Here is a 12432-nt window from a genome sequence, read left to right on the forward strand (position 1 = left end):
AGATTTGAAAATAAGCCATAATCAACGCCATCATCATCATCGTGGTAGTCGTCGGAGAGCATCCAACCATCGATGATGGTGGTCGGTCTCCGGACATCAGCCAATAAGGTTTGCTTTGGTTAGGTTTAAAATACCCCCTACCCCCGTGGGCCACCTTACCCGTGGCCTTACCATCCAGCACCAACAGCACCTCTCACCTTCTACAAAAACAACAGTAACGCTCGAGGCGTTAATATTTTTTTCTGGCCAAGTCCATTCCATTCCATAGCAATACCCTCTGTTGCGTGTCTTTCTCTTTCGCTGGGAGGTCCATTTTGTTGTTAACTTCACTCCGACTCCACTACTAAACAATAAATTTTGTTGGCCCGTCTGTTAGCCTGGTCTCTTAGCCGTGTTGCCTGTGTTCGACATGGTTCACGCACTTTAGGCCAAAATATGCCACTAATAACTACCGAAAATGGTTGTACGACCCGAAAGAAACTCGAAAAAGTTGAGAAAAATGGGCGTTTAGTTACGCTTTGATGACAGTGTAGAATTTTGGGCACCGGTCTCGACAATTTATATTTCCCGTTCCCCCCGCCAGCGAAAGGCCAAAAAGGCACTACACAGAAATAAAATATTTGTAGTATTTTAAAATATATACTAAAGGCTCAAAAGAATTAATGTCCTTTCCCCTAAAAATAATTATAATGAATGCCCTATTAAGCTACCAAGTTAAACAATGCAGTGTTTTCTAAAATTAACTAAAATTTTCCTCAAAAATTTCTCTCTCTGTTCATAACCGGGGATTTTTATTTTTTGGCTGTTAAGTGCTTATAAAATGTTAAAATTATACCCTTGGCATGCTTGGGCCCATTTTCCGTCCCAGTCTAACCATAGGTGTTAAAGTTCTGCTTATCGCGAGTTAATAACAATTAAAAAACAGCCGTTGGACTACTGCATAATGCATTATCATCCTCCACGCCGGCGGTCTCAGAGGTTCCAGCCCAAAACTCCGGAAGTGCGATCCGTCGAGCAGCAGCCATCGAGGAAATATGGCGGGGCGAAAGAGGAACCATTGGAGCGTATGGTGGTGGCATGTGCAAAATAACAAAACACTCAGTGGTGCCAGTGTTGCACTGGTGGTGGTGGTCCTTTCATACTTTCTCCGAGTGGTTGGAAGAAGCCATTTTAGTGCTGACATTTTGGTAACAAGATCACAAATGGAGCTTAGGGAACATGAATTTTATGAAAATAATTAGGCAAGTGGAAATAATGTCCTCTAGTTATATAAGCTTTTTAGTTTCCCTTCCTAAGTAGGTTTGGCTTTAAGTAAATACTCTGTTAATTTATTTAGAAATCGTCAAGACTGTCACTTGTCTTTTACAATCACGCCCAGCTCATTTATTAGCCACTAGTTTGATGGCCACTTTCTGGGCGTGCCAGCCAGCCATCAGCCGTCAACTTTGGATTTTTTCTTGGGCCATCAACGTTATTGGCGCCATTTTGGAGGCAATTAATTTGAATTTTTCCTGGCGTTAATTGCACAATGACAAAGCTGTCGCCGTCATCGTCAGTAGCCACCGCCTCGTCTTCATTATTTGCCATTTAAACAAAAGTCGAAGACAAGTTGCTACCGCTTCGCTTTTTTTCACTCTTGGCTTTTTACTTTTTTGTCTGCCAAAAGCTAACATACACACTCACAAAAAAGCCGAATGATTTGCGTTTGTCGCAGCAACTAGTGTGTTTGCCTATTTGTTTATGGCTTTAAGCCGCCTCGGCTGCCGCCTGTCAATAACTGTGGGAAAAGCCAACAAAACTTGATGAGCCACTAGCACCACAAAAATTTCAGGGGGATAGGGTAGTGCTTATGATGGAGGTGGCATAGCGAAATCGAGATCATTGAAGATCATTGTCTGTGATGGCGTTAAATCCTTTCATACAACTTATATCGGTTTATAAAGATTTAAAATGGTTTTTGAAGTGATCCTCTATGCCGTTCCCAAGGATCTACTCAGACCACCCAAAATGTAGTTTATTTCGCTTCCTGGAAACGCAGACTTTGTTCGCCCTATATGACTAATTAATATGTGGCCTTTTTGGCACAATTGTTTGGCTACCGATCGCTTGGAGGATTTCCAGGAAGATTACACAAATAATTAAGTTGTTTAAGGGTTCATTATTTTTCACGGCTTTTGTCGGCCTCCGACGAGCTGACTGACCTTTTGTTAACAAAAAGCGGCACAAGTCACACATAGAAAAAGATACAAAATGCGGATGCGCACAGCTACAGATACAGATACAGATACGGGGATACTGGATAGCAGGAGGACACAGGAGGGTGATTGCCAGCTGGCCACTTAAAATCGATTTCGAGGATGTACAATTTATCCTTCGGCCATAGCGAATGGGGGCCAGGATATTTCGATTGAGGCTCGGAATCAGAATCGGTTGGGGAATCTATTCAGTTGTTGATGGAAGACGAAGTGATGTCGTACGTGGTTTGGTTACGGCGGCATTGGGTCAAAGGGCAGCTGGAGGCGTCTCTGGGTCGCGACGCAATCTTGGCGCCAAAAAGAATGCCAGCAATGTTATATCCCCTCCAACCCAATTGGATTCGCACTTCATAAAATGCATAATCTAATGATCGAACCCCCCACACACACGAAAATTCCAATTATTAGAACAAGGAAACCCAGCGACATCAAGGCGGTGGCGCCAAACCGCACTTGATTCTCCGTTCTCCATTGATCTCCACAGTCTGACGCAATAATTAAGTCATTTTAATTATTAGATGACAGCCACCCAAGACCAAAAAACCAAAACACAACAAACGCACTAAAAAGAAACTCAGCCGCCGCCGACGACTATTTTTGGTATTTTTCTCTCTGCAGTCTCGCCAAATCCTCGAGGGATTTGTTTATTTTAACTTGATTCAGGTTTTTCACACATTTGCCGGTGTTTTCCCCCCAGATTTGTTTGGCTCGATGGTACAGATTGCCGGTTCACTGCGGCGCGACATCTCGAAATCAATTTTTCTGGTCACCAGTTAATAAGTTTCAACATTTTATGCAAGTGTCGCATGTGTAGCATGGCACTGGCACTCTTGCTACTTTGTTATTTCATTCTTTTTTCGTCATTGAGTGGTTTTTGGGAAATTACCACGCTTAAGTGCATCCACAACGAGCCAGGAAAGGAGAAAGAATCATAGACTTACTCACGTACACGTGCCGTGACGTTTCCGAATTGATCAAGGACTTTTCCCCGATTGTTATTCTAGGGTGCATTGACTTTTGCCTGCGCCCGGAAAAATCGAAATGTTTTCCATCCAAAAATTGAAAATTCTTTAAGTAGGGCTCGGATTGCCTTGGCTCTTGCCTAAGCCGCTGTTTGGTTATTTAGTCCCTGTTTTTTCCCACTCGGATTGGTATTCTAAGTGGCCGTGTCGTGTGGTCCTGGGGAACTTCAGTTTGCCAACTGTCTGTGGAAATTAACTAAATGTTGGTGTCACATAACAAGGATGTTATTTTGGTATATGAAGAGGAAGTGACTATTACTTAACATATTAAGAACATTCGGTATGGTCCTATATCTATACAAAACCAGTACAAAACCTATTGACAATCCTTGTGGAGTATTGCTATTCCCTTTTTGCAAAAAAAGAAATAGAAACCCTGAATACTAAGTGATCTTCAATTGATTGAAAATCCCCTCTAGCCAATACTAATCCCTCTCAAACGAAGAGACTTACTTTCCCATGAGAAGAGTCAACACAAAGTGCATCAGCAATCCCCTAAAAAATTCCCAGGCTCAGGAAAATTGTGTGAGTGAGTTGGGAAATTCCACAGGACAACTTGGCTAGACAATCTCTAGCGCACTTCCTCCTGTTTTTTTTTTTTTTTCTTTTAGCCTTGTCAATGAAAGTTTTTATTTTTCATGTCCCCCATTCCGGTCGGCACTTTCTCTGAGAGAAGGACAGACAGAGGAGCAATCGAAACAACTTACCGTTCATATAAAGATTACATTTTGGGTGGCATTTTTCGTAGGAAAGATAAGGCCTTTTCCCCGACCTCACCCATTGACCAAAAAAACCCGCTCCCCGACTATAAAATCCAAGAAAGAAATACAGATGAAGACATAAAGCGTGGCTAATCGAACATTTCGAGCAGAGTCGGTTTGAGTCAAGTCAGAGTCAGATTCACACCGGCGATAAGCGGCCTAACCAATATCTACAGGTGATAATTATATAATTTGTGACGGATGGACAAGCACATAAAAATGTTACACTACAGAATATTTTTTTTATAGTCACTCTTCGCCTTCACTGTTTGCCGTCGAGTGTCTTTTGTCTTTCGCCTCCATTTCTTTGTTTGCTGACGATGGCATGAGTTAGGAGGTGCGGCCTGTCCTGTCCTCTACACCCCAAAAAATGGTAACAAAAATAATTCTTATTAAATAGAAATTTATTTGTTAAAAATATTTGTACTAGGTTTTTGTTAGATCGTGGGAGGTAGATATAAAAAAAAGGTGTAGGTTATGACATGGGATAAAGGATATTCTTACTTTTTAAATATAATTCCAGTTTTTAAATTAAATTTTATATTACTTTTTAGAAGTCAACGTGAATGTAGTACTATATTAAACAATAGTCAAGCCTCTACAAAATAATTTGTAATTAGTAGCTAATTTAGTAGCCAAACCTTTAATAAATTTCCATTTCTATAATAATAATTTTTATATGATTTTCTTAAGCCAGAAATATTTATTCATTTATTGACAAAACATATAATAAAGTTAAAAGTTTTCCTTGCAATATATTCTATAAAAAATCGATAACAAAATATTTTCTTTTAGTGCAACCTAGAACATGAGTAATGCCCATGGGAAAGTGTCGGCAGAGAAGTGAAAATTGTAGCACTGGGTGGGCCGTGGGAGTTTTAGCCCAGAGCTTCTCGCACATAGATACACCATTATATGTATCTTAGTAGGTGGGAAGGGTAAAGAATTCCTTGGGCTCTACCAGATCCTATAACCACGATCTTTTCGCCGTGGCTCTCCTTTTGTTCGTGCTTAATTGTTGTTGCGGGGAATTGTTTGGAATTGCTGGTTGGGGTCTTGGCGGATTCCGTAAATTTCGCATTTGTTCCGAGACCCATGGAGGAGCTATGGGCTATTCGTCATTCGCTTGTCCGACCGCCGCCGGACCATTGCCCCACCATCTCACCATCATTATCATCATCATCCCGATCATGATCTTGTTTGATTTTTTTGCGATTTAGCAAAAATTACTTTTTGCCCATGAAAGTTTTTGGATGCGTCCTCTTCTGGTGCGTTCTTTTCACAGCAATGCTGGACAGTTTTTTGCTGCCATTATTAATTTCGCAAACGTTTTAAATGGCTAAGACGGAGAGGGCCATAACTTTAAATATGCCATGTGAAGCATTGAGGAGCCGAGAAGCGAACCAAAAATCCTTATTCCAGTGACAGTTTGCCCATCATCATCACAAAAAACCAGTGCAAAAAATGTTGTCTGTTTTTTTATTGTTGCTACTGCTGCTTTTTGGCATTTTTCTGTACGCATTTCATTTTCAACATTTTTTGTTGGCTTTTTTCCATGGCTTTTTAGCTTCGTAAGCGTGCAATTCTCCGGAGACATTTTTGTGATGGCTGGAGCAAAAAACTAGAACTGAAACTCGGAGATTTATTTCTTTCGTTAAGGATTTCTTCAGCCAGATTTTGCATTGCAGATCCTTTCCGCACATCGATCCAGCCGATCGATCCATCCGATCGTCATTATCGTTATGCCCAGATACCCAGATCAGTCCTGTCGTCTGTCATTCAGTCAGTCAGTCAGTCAGTCTCTCCTTCTTGGATCGATCCTTTTTGGAGTCAACTCTCGTCATGGCATCGTGGCAAATGTTTAACATTTGTACGCCTGTTTTTTATTTATTAATTTTTGGCTTAGGTTTTTTAAGATTATTTTTTCGCTTTAAGCCGCAGGCAAGACTGGCAAATAAAAAACAGTTTCTTTTGTTTCTCGCTTGGCCATTTTTTGTGTGCATTAATAAAGAAATATTTTTAATAAGCTTTCATTCATTTTTAACGAGGGTTAAAAATTCTGTAGAGACGTTCACTTTTTTACGCACTGTTTGTTTTTGTTTTTCTCCCCAGTGATTCGATTTGATTCATCTAATGGATTTTCGGAATTTGCTGGAAATGGACCCATGGGAGCTACTCAAATGATGTGTACCGAATCTGTAAATTCAATCAAATTGCAATTAAAATGATGACTAACACATATATGGCTTTACGTCATAGAAACATAACTCTGATTAATTGTGATGATTGAAATTAGATTTTATAGAAGATTACGCATTATTTGTAGGAGGAGTCTCAGGAGTCTATCAGCAGTTATTCCCCTTCTTTCGTCATTGACAATGATTAGTAATGATTTCTCCTTCGAAACTTTCTTAAAAGATGTAGGAACATAAAGCATTGCTTAGCTTTTCAAAACATACTCTTTGATTACTTCATCTTGTACCCCATCCTAACCATTTTGTTTTCTGCATCTGCACCTCTGATCCAATCGAACCCGACCCCATTTAATTTGCTTGGAGTTTATCTCACAGGTGGCGGATTTAAAAATACAAGAAAAGAACTGGAGAACTGGAGCTGGGGGTTTCCAGGCAATCTGAAAATTGCAGACATCTTGGCAGACACACGCCCCATTAGGCCCGACATTATCGTTTCCATTTCCAGGCATTTGGCAAAGCACTTTCAATGGGGGGAAAACGAAAATGAAAATTGGCATTGAAATGGAATTGGTTAAGAAGTTGGGGTCTCCACCATGTGGCCACCCATCTGTTTTTCTTTCTCTTCTTACTTTTCTGGCCGTTTGTAATGGACTTTTCAATATGCAGTGGGAATTAATGTGGATGTTGGGTGAGGTTATGGATGATAAGACAACTGAATGGTCGGACCACTTGTGGCGCAAAACGTTTAAAAAACATTTGCAATTGTGCGGATCGGTGATCGGTAGCTTGGTTTTTTGTCTTCCTTTCGGTTTGTGGGCCACCCTGAAGCAAGGTCCTGAAGGATGTGCCGACAAAAGGAACTAACTGTTCATCGCACACGTTGAAGATGAAGACATAGACCGACCTACCGACCGACCGACAGAGGCGTTTGTATGCCATCAACTGACAGCCAAAGAATGGGCCAAAATCCTGGTCGATAAGGAGGCCGAGTCCTCTCCCTCTGTGAAAGTAAATGCTTGTCAGCTGCGGCAGGAAACACACAACACACCCAAAAAAAATAAAATAGAGAAAGAAAAGTGAGATAGAAAGAGACAGTAACCAAACAGAGAAATACAAGTTAATAATGTCTTCATTATTGTTGAAGCGTAACTAACGTGGTTTACACATATTAGCCGGGAAAGGTGAAAGACAGCGTTGAAAATCGCCAGCTAGGTGGGCCCAAGTCCGATCAATGGAACCTCAACCGATCCACAATTGTTTCTCGTTTTCTCCTTCTTTTTATATAGTCCCCTCCATATCGGCGGTGATAAGGCGTAAGGCCCCTGCCGGTTGACATGACACAATTTTTATTCAAATGGCCAGCAACATGAGGCTGCATTATCTCCGGTGGGAATGTCGCACAAGAAGCAAGTCCACAGAGCACTACAGTGGTTAAGTATTTTAAGAAATTATTAGATTTTTTTTATAGAGTAAAGGAAATTATTCAAATACATAGGTAATTCCTAAATTTACCTTTCTGAGTTGACGTAACATTGTAAAATTGATTATCTTTCTTATGGTTTTAAAAGGACTTATCTTTGCTTCGGATTATAGATATCCTATATCTTTATTATTTCTTTTTGTAAAAACATTTTAATATATTTCGAATCACTGTGCCTACGATGGGCTCCCCTGGCGAGCATAACTTTATCACTTCATTTGCTGCCGCTGCTGCAGTTTGACCATCACTTGAGCTCACAGCCTTCCACTTCTTTGATTTCGCCTCCCTGCCCGCTCCGCTTCGCTCCTCTCCCAAAGACCTCATGCCGCGTGTGGCAAGGGCAGTGGCAGTGGCAGTAGCCAAGATTGAGCCAAGTCGTCGGTCTGGTCCGCTCGTCATCATCAACATATGCAGTCCTACTATAGTATGTCGGACCAACCGCACAGCAGCCCAACAAAACAGGCGACCCGGACCACCCAGCTCAGCCCAACCTGAGACCTGAGCATCAGATCTGCCAGGGAATATTACGGGGAGTAATAGTGGGTATCGGGGTATATATGTACATGGGTATGGGAATCCGAATTCGAAAGACTGACTGGATGGGACTGGACTGCCCGTTGCGTTTGGCATTCTTTGAGCTGTCGTCGCCCCTGACTAGAAACTAGAAAACGCTAAAAGATAAATGGGAACAGACTCTGGGATATCTCTCAATAGACTCGCAAATTGGCAGCTGGTCGTCAAGTGCTTCCGTTTGCTTTCCTTACTCCCTTTCCCTTTTCCCATTTGCCCAGTTGTGCCACCAGTGTCTTTTCATTTTTCACTGGTCACTGGTCAGTTCCGGCGCCGCATATGCCACAAAGATAAAAATAAATAATGGATAAAACTAGGAAATTAAAGGTGACTCCGCCCCATCCACCAGAAAAAAAAGGAAAATAAAAACCCTGATATTAACAACTAAATGGCCTTAACTGATATGTGTCACTGGAATTGGAAAATTACAGTGGAGTTTTGGTAAAAAAGATCATTTCAATAACAAGTTATAAGGCTACTCCTGTCACTACTTGTATGACTGAAAAATTCTCCATAAAATAGTTGAAAAATGTCCTAAAATATTTTTGATAAAATTTAACTTAGGCAAGTCCCACTGTATCTAGTTTTTTAAGCAATGCGGAACAACTGACCAACCGAAAGCAGCTGCTCACAGAGCAGATATCTGGGCCTGGATGTGGGACAAAGTAATGCGGCATAAGTCGAGCATATTTAGTGGGTTTTATATGTTAGTATCTGGAATGGTGGCCAAGCCAATGAGATACAGAGGGGGTGAGGAGGGCATAAAACGAGAGCAAACGACTAAAAGGCTCTGGCTGTCGTCGTGGCCAGATAAGATTAAAAACAATTTTATTGCAGCTCTTTAGTTGGACTCGGTTCGCTGAGATCCCAAAAATGAGAAGACTGAAAAAAAAACTCCGAGCCGAAACCCAAGAGCCTGTAATTTAATTAATTTAATTTTTATTCAAAAAAATGCCTTTTGATAAGCGCAGACAAAGTTGAGGCCCCACAGCTCACAGCTCACAGCTCTCAAAGAACAGGCTCCCACATTCCTTGGGCCAGAAAACGAAAACCGAACAAAATAAACAAAAAAGTCGAAAATCAAGAGAGGCCGAATGATTGTGGCTTAAATCGATTAATGCTCCTAATCTGAGCCAAGAATCTTGGCCATAGCCTGGTGCTGTGGGATCTTCTGTGTTCTGTTGGCTTCATTCATTCCACCGGCTGGCTGGATGGCCGACCCGCCTTCTCGCTCGCTCATTGATTCATTAAAGATTTTTATTAAAAGGTTTTAATACTCGCATTAACTCCACACGATCTCCCCCACTCTGGTGGGACACCACGACACATACGGATTATATATTCCGACTTTACATACTGCCATTGGTCAAGTTTTAATGCTCCTCCGATCTGTGGGTCTTTTGGAGCTGGCGCTTCTTTTTGCGCTGTCATCCATCGTGTCATGTTTTGTGCTTTTTCATGCCGCCTCTTTTTCTTCTTCCTCAGGGCCATTTCTTTCTTTTTTTATTTTCGGTTTTTTGTGGAAAGTGTGAGAAAGGAAATATCTTCATTGTGCGATCAGCCGAACGATCAGCGATCGACAATCCACAACAAAGTGCAGCCCTATGCAGCATTAATTGTGGCCCAAAAGATCAACAAGTCAGGGCGTTGATGATTGGCTTCATCTTCATTAAGATCGGATCGTTCGAATCTTTTGGATCGGATCGCAACAACGTATCTGTAAGAGCGTCGATTCACCGCAGGAATGTTAAAAACGCAAACGCACATTTAATTTTTCCCCCTTACTTCCAATTTTTTTTCTGGCTTTTTGTTTTTGGGCCGCTACAAAATATGGTTTTGTTTCTTAATGTTTCACAATTTGTTACTTGGCTCGGGCCTAAGAGGTTCTAATTGAGATGAAGTCAGGTCGACCCGAGTCTAGGAGGCATTAATTGAATTGACAACCCCCGGTTGGAGCCAAAAAAACAGCAGCTGGCGCTATCTATACACTAGGAAAAAACATAGAAGCTACTATATTTTTCAATGAGACTCCTTTATGTAATCATTTTAGGCTGGGTATTTTTAAGAATATTTGAATCTCTCAAGAATATTTTTAGCAATGACCAAAATTTATTATACAAATCTCTAAGCCTTTTCTATAGATTGATATTCAGGTATGGTTTTTTTTATCTTCAATAAATACTCTTAATTTTTTTTCTCCGTGTTACAACACCGATCTGTTCAAGGAGTATTTACTTCTGGCTACGACTTCAACTCCATCTCCGATGTTGGACCATTAAGCGACCGGAGCGGGCCAAAACCTGAACACGGAAAAAGGTTAAAAGGTTCAACATTTCATTGTTGCTCTGTTGCCTTTGAATTAATTTTTTATTGTTATTGTCTTTTCTTATTTTTTTCCCATTCGCTGGTTGCTCTGGGGCTGTGAACTCAATTAAATGAAACGCCAGGCGATCAGATCGGAGATGTCATCGGTTTACAGTATGGAAAGCAGCTGGTGGCGCCTCCAGTTTGTTTTTTTATTTTTGTTGTTGCTTCCATTTCGTGTGACATGTGGCGACAAATTGAGGTTACTTATGGCGAAGGAGGAGCCAAGGGTTAGGAAGCTGGCGGGGATCTCCGTCGATCTCATGCTGGGGTGTTGATGTGTGGCCAATGGATTCGAATCAGGAAGAGGGGAATTAATCAAGGTTTGAAGGGTTAAAGTGGCAATGATTTCTTGGGGAAGGTCAGTGAGAGATAAGGATTCAATAATCTATAATACTATATAGATTCTATATTTTCGTCAATGGATTAGTCCTTATCTTAGTGAATAAATCTAGCCACATCTATCCCAACTTTCAACTTCCTCCATTCACCATTTCCATTATTGTCTTGGTAATTATCGTGATCACGGATGATGGGTTGGGTCCAAGTGCTCTCTGCTCCACTAGCACAACTCAATCTCGAAACCCATCCCAAGCCTGGCTGGCTGAGATCGCCCCTGGGTCAACATCTTCATCTTCCCAGCAGAAGCAGAAGCCCAAGCAGCAGCGGCTAACCCAAGCCAACAAAAGCAAACCGAACCAACCGGACCAATCAAGCGATAAAACATCCAAAACTATGCAAACAGTGGAAGATCGTGTGGATGTCTATATGGATTCCGATTCGGATTCGGATTTGGATGACTTGGCCCAGGGGCGATCTGTGAACGGGTAGGGAGATCGGCTCGGCGATCGGTAAATTTGAAAGAAAATTAAATCCGTAAATGAGGAAATCAAATATCGTAAAGTGCGCAGTCTTGGTGGCAAGTGGATTTCATGGCTGATGAGAAGAGCAGGAGGGGAGGGGGCACGAGGAGGAGGAGGTGGAGGGTGCGGCTGCAAGGTGCTGGGTTTTGGGTGCAGGAGGGGTTGGCCAAGAGTCAGGCACTTGCTTTGCCCATCTTCCCATGAATGTAAGCAAACAGAGAGTGAGAGGAAAATGCAGGCTAAGAGATTTTAGCGTTTTGCCGCCTAGACCTGCTCACTAAACACTGAAAGAAATATTTTTAAAAAATAATTCAAAATTATAATATTTATTAAAGCCAAGAATATAAGGAATTGGAGATGAGAATTCTTGAAACCCAAAACCTTAAATAAAACCTCCAAGAAAATAGTATTATTTTGAATTAAAATTTCTCTTAGTGATCTTTAGCCTTTTCTACCGCGGATGCCCGATCATACTCCCCTCCCTCTATATACACCATATCCTATTCCCTGTACCTTCACCGATTTGTTTGCCCAAAACATTTCTCAATTCGCTGATGCATTTTATGAACGCGTGCAAGAAGACGCGCTGTTTAAACAAAAGGCTAATGCATTCTTAACCTTTTCTTCTGGTTCTGGCCCTTGGCCCTTCCCTACCTGTGTTTTAAACCATATATTCACATACATATCGCCTAAATATATAGTCTGGTACATGGGGTTAAGTCGTGGCGCGTGAGTTCTTCAAATTGACACAACAAACACAGCATTCATTCGGGAATTTGAGAATTTGTTAAAAAAACAGAAATCAAAATGCACTTTTCCGAGCGGCGAGGATTGAAAATGGCTTAATTAGTTGAAGACATTTTCCAACTCTCTTCTACCCCGACTGACAAAATATTTGCCAAACTCTTTTGACAGCTGTCAA

This window comes from Drosophila bipectinata, chromosome 2L, assembly GCF_030179905.1.
Source record: "Drosophila bipectinata strain 14024-0381.07 chromosome 2L, DbipHiC1v2, whole genome shotgun sequence".
Taxonomy (NCBI): Eukaryota; Metazoa; Arthropoda; class Insecta; order Diptera; family Drosophilidae; genus Drosophila; species Drosophila bipectinata.